Below are 5,641 nucleotides of genomic sequence, written 5' to 3'. Positions count from 1 at the left end.
GTAGGATGAAATATCACCTGCCAGAGCCACATAACTTTCATGAGAGCTTCCAAGCACATAAATTCTAAAATGGGATGTTAACTATTTACATACTTACTTGTTCACAATGCTCGGATAGTACAAAAGTGTCTCTTAGGTCAGTCCATTTCTCAGTTGAATCCACCTCAAGAAAACCAGACTTTCCTCTACGCACAGTAGCGTTGCAACCCTCCATGATTATCTTGAACCATTGCACGTCGAACAAGTCGACAAAAAATCCTCTATAATGGATCCTCAAAATCTTTTGTAGCGTGCCAAAGTAAGTGAGTTCGGCCAACACAGGATCTGTATGAGAGGACCGTCGTCAACTAGACTGTTCAAATGTTGCTATGATTCCACAATCTTGAGTAAAACGCTTTTTGTCTATCTGTTCCACCCTAAAATATTGACCTTTACACCATGCTGTAGTGCATCACTTATACTACAACCAACAAAGATTATGAGTGGCCGTTCGAACATCTAGAAAATAACTAGTCGTACATTGCAAACTTAGCTTGGTCGTGCAACCCCGAGAGTACTCCCACTCTTCCTCAGTCACTTCTTCATCGCACTGTTGTGCGCTTTTCAATTGGTTGTGAAACCATCTTAAGCTCATGAATGTTGGTAGGCTCTCCAAACCCGTCCGATAGTGCATTGGTGGTCGTCTTTCCCGTCTCCACTCGATTCGTGCCCTTTGTCGCTCTTTCTTTGCATCCTCATATTGTGAAATCCACTTTTGCATCACTGGATTGTGAATCATGCAAAATCGATTGATTTTAGCCTCTAGATCTTCCGTCATCTTCTTCTCAACACCGAGATTGTACATGACAATCCCAGATATCCGCTCATCATTTATGGTTCTCCATAGCGTGTCCTAGGCTTTATCAAATCCATCTAGCCACTCTCCAATGTACAATAGGGACTCTGATACCAGCAAACCTTCTACCATGCTACCCTCCGGACGTGACTTATGACGCACATATCCCTTGAGCGTATTCATGAAACGTTCTAAAAAGAACATACATCTGGAATGTACTATGCCAGCTATTTCCACCTCATCAACTATGTGAACAACAAGATGCACCTGAATGGTTAGCATGGTAGTAGGGAAATGTTTCTCAAACATGCACGCAACCTCCGCAGCGTTTAGCTTGGCAAATGGTATGGAGTCTACGTTGATCTCCTTTTGTGAGATCCAGTGCACCAACTTCGTAAGTTTGTAGATTGTGTTACGAACGTCAGAGACAAACATCCCTCAATGGAAACCGGTAAAATAAACTGCAAAACAATTCCCACTATGATATATTCCACTATGAACATACCTGACACATTTTATGCCAGTCGTGTGACTTCAAATTGGTAAGCTTTCCTTATTTAGTAAAACACGTTTGGAGCAAGTGCATTACGCCAGTGGGGGTCCACAAAGATCGAATGGTCTCTTTTACTTTGCGTTCTTGGGCTCTTCTGAAAATCCATGGTGCTTTAGGGAGTTTTATCGATCCATCGGACGCTGTTTGCGGCCAATATTGCTCCATACGATCCACATTTCTAAGGTCAACTCTGGCTCCCAAAGTATCTTTCTTTCCGGTCAGATGGTCCCATACATTAGGAAAAAAATGGACCTCCTTGGGGCCATGTAAGGATCCCTAATTTTAAGAGATTAAAGCTAATTTTGTAGGGGATGGAGGGACAAAGACAACAAATAGCGCTACTTTTGTAGCTCTCTCTCTAACTTCTCTCTAGAAAGGGGAGGGGGGGAAAGTAGGAGGAATAGGGGGGATAAAGTAGGAGAGAGAGGGGAGTAAAAAGAGAGAGAGGAGTAAAGGTAGAGAGAAGAACCATTCTCTCTCTACCTATCACCAAACAAAGAGAGTAAGTAGTTATGACAAAATCCACTTTTCAGTTCGTGCATCAATTTACCCTCAAAAAATAATTTTTTATAAAATCTTCAAAATGGATCTTTTAAGCTTTCAAAAGGTCCCTATATATATATATATATATATAAAACAGTATTTTTTTAGAAGAATCTAGCTTTTATAACCTCCAAACCTAAAATTCCTTGGGTCCCTCTCTACATTCACTCCAAGAATAAATAGACAATGCCACATCATCAAAACGTCCATCTAATAAAGCCTAAAAATTTTAATTTTTAAAATTTAAAAATTTCCCTCCTTTGAGCTGAAAAATTGAACCTATATATGAAAAAATATATTTTTAAGTCTTTTTAACCCAAAAAGTATATGTTATCAAATTTTTTTCCCATCATATTTTTTCACCATGTCTCTTCCCGACATAACCAATGAATCACCTGCGCCGTCATCTACTAGGTCAACTAATGTCAGTCCACGTCTACCGATGGAATTTGCTCCCACAAAAAAAAATGACGAGAAAGCATCTCAACCGGCATCCGTACGACGGTTTCGAGGACAAACCAATGTTGTCTTGTGGCTTGATGGAGGGTTGTATCCAAAAGATCCGCTTGTGGGCTATCATCCGACATTCCGTACACTCCCAAGCTTAATCAAATATGTGGGAGAAGGAGAACGTGGTCTTCTTGGGTATTGTAAGAGATTGGACTCCAATCACGCAGGTGTGTCGGCATATTTCCGAGAACAATGTCAAGTGTTACACAATCATTCCACAAATCTCCAACAACAACTACATTCCACAGAGAAACAACTCAAAGATCTTAAAGAGGAGATGAAAGCTACAGAAACAGAGGTAAGTAAGCTACAGATTGCAATGATGCACCTAAAAGCCACTCTATTTGGCATGCGTGAGCGTAACAGGGAGTTCTCTTCCATTGAAAACTTAGCATCTAATGGAGGGGCACGTAAGAAGCGGATCACGGCAACCAGGTTTTTTTTTAAATTCACAGTGTTTATAACTCTCAAATAATTTTCATCAATTTGTAATTCGGTTCACCTTTTGAAATAGGACATATATACAAGATGTGTGTGGAAGTTTTAGACAAGAGGACCGTTGCAACCTTCTCTTGGGATGCATCTCAAAGGAAGCTATACTTTACATCATAGGTTGTGAAAAGGCCAAACACATGAAAGATGCCATCACAAAGGAGATCCTAAAAAAGATCTCTAACCTTGTGTCTGAGGATGATGTCCAGAGATCTTGTGATGAGGTTGGGATCAGTACAAATGCATACTATGCACTTCATGGATTGATGAAAGATGCATTACGAGAGCGAGGCATCACCGAGAATTTATTTCCTATTCCACATAGGGTCCGACTTGCAAAAAAAGCAAACAATGATCTCGTTCGGGAATCCCTTGGCGAATACGAACACATTGAAGGATCCATGGTGTACTCTTCCACGAGTGCCAAGTCACATGGTAATATAAAGGGAGGCAATACTATTCCTAATGGGACAAAGTCTTTTAGTTATCATCAATTCAATAATATTTTTGTTGACTTGAAACGACTACAACAAGCTATGGTTAAATTTTATGCTTTGTCTCCACAAGGTAATACAAGTTGTAATGTCGTTTCTTATTTGTATTGAATATCATTTAGTATAACAATTCAATTCTTGTGTTGTTTCAGTACTTGGAGAGAAGCTCATATTTATTCTTAAGCTAGATGAATGTCAAATTGTCAAAGGACGGAGATTGGAACGTATGAGTGTGACACTGATAAATGAGGCAATGTTTTTTGCAAAAGTTGATGCCATCGGTGATCATTCTCTCAACAATCAAATGTATACTTGGGTGTAAACAAGGTGCTTCATCACTTCTTCCTTTTCCATATTGTGTACGAGAATACAAGAAGGGTACTCGTGCCTCCACGTCTTCAAAGAAAAATGTCAAGGGAAGTCAGGCAACAGGGTCAATGGATGATGATGCAAGGGATTGGGTGTGCTCGGTGTTGACGTGTCCTATCATGGAGGTCCCCAATCGGTTGACAAAAGATAAAACATGGCATCCCATTATCAATTTTCCACTTACAAATGTACACTTTTGCACTTTGCATGCCTTTATGCGTATATTCGATCGCTTGTTAAAGCTTCACATAGAGTACGTTTTCACAATGAAACCACTTTCCAAATCCGTGGAAGCCATTGGAATAGTTGAAACAATTCAAAATGCGATTGGATGTCATGGTGGCAATGTTTCTATCATCGGTGAGGTGGATAATATGCATGAAGTGCCACAAAAAGTATCTATGAATGGTGTCAAAGCACGTAGGTTTTTCAAGAAACCAAAGATGCCAAAGGAGAGGGGTGAAGAGGATGCTCCATGGGAGCTATGGAAAGCGCTTTGCAAGTGTACGACCGATCAAGATTCAAATCCCGTGCTTGTAAATCTGCGTAGGCAAGTGTGGCACCACTTGGAGTTAGTGCTTGAAATCATGTGGAAACCCCAAACCACGAGCGAGCAACAAAATTTGTTGAAAGATCACATTTTGAATTTCACTAAAGCATTTGTGCAAGCGTGGGGAGAGAACAATATCACACACTACATGGTAAGTTACTTTGTTCAGTTCAAATTTTGATGCTATACATCAATATTTATTTGATCTAAGGATTTTTTCTTGGTGCAACATATTTTGTATGCGCATGAAGCATTCTTTATGTCAAAATATGGTTCATTAGACATGTGGAGCACTCAAGGAATGGAAAAATCATATTATCGAGCCAAAGGCGTTACTTTAAAAATACACGTCACAGTGGTGGAACTACGAGATCCAACTACATGAAGGAGATGTTTGATTGGTTCTTTCGTTGTTCTTTGGGGAGATGTCATGCCATAGAGCGAGCGCGAAATTCAAGTCTTGCCAAGGAGGTTAGGAGACAATCTCGACTTACTGTTGAAGAGAAATTGAGAAACTCCACCGGACCCCTTAATCATGCTAGTGGCGTGAAAATCGCCATAGAGTGGGCAAACGTTGGTTACCCAACATGTAAAACAAATGATGCTATGCAATGTAATGTTTATGTTTGTAGATGTCTTTGTTGAGTTGCATATAATACTTCTCCATTTATCTATTTTCTATTTTTTATATTTTGATGATATTAAGAGTTTTTTTAAGTGGCCTGGTCAAGTGTGAAGAGACCTTTTTTTTTTAATAGAGGGATTTTAGTGAAGAAGGTGTCTCATTTTCAATCTTCCCCTTCTTACACCATGACACGCACAAAGAAAACAGCAAGAAAAGATCAACCTTTTTTTGCTCACCGTCACTCAACCATCCAAGGTGCTCAAAAACCACCTTGGATACACGAACAAGAGCTCATAGAAGAGATGGAGAGAGAATGTTCAGGTGAAGAGCAACAAGATGGACAACCTTCATGCAAGAAGAAACGGGTAGTGACATCAGACACAGAAACCAAAACGGACAACGAAGCACAAAGCCCACCATGGAGCGGACAGGAGATCCCAAGCAATCATCGAGTTCCGGCAGAGAAGACATTGCCACGTGGCTTCGGCGCTTTGCCATCAGATCAGCCTAGAGGTGATCATGGGTTACTAAATGATGAGGATTTTGAGGATGTACCAGACGAGGCCAATTGGACCTAGTGTTTCATTATGGAGAGCTCCATCACTACAAGAGGTTGTATGCTCTTGTGATGCTTTTAGCGACGGAAATACATTGGGTTTTTATAACCCCT

This window comes from Adiantum capillus-veneris, chromosome 14 (genome assembly GCF_014529385.1).
Source record: "Adiantum capillus-veneris isolate H3 chromosome 14, ASM1452938v2, whole genome shotgun sequence".
NCBI classification, from domain to species: domain Eukaryota; kingdom Viridiplantae; phylum Streptophyta; class Polypodiopsida; order Polypodiales; family Pteridaceae; genus Adiantum; species Adiantum capillus-veneris.
The sequence above is the reverse complement of the archived record's forward strand: the minus strand, read 5'-3'. Positions refer to the sequence as shown.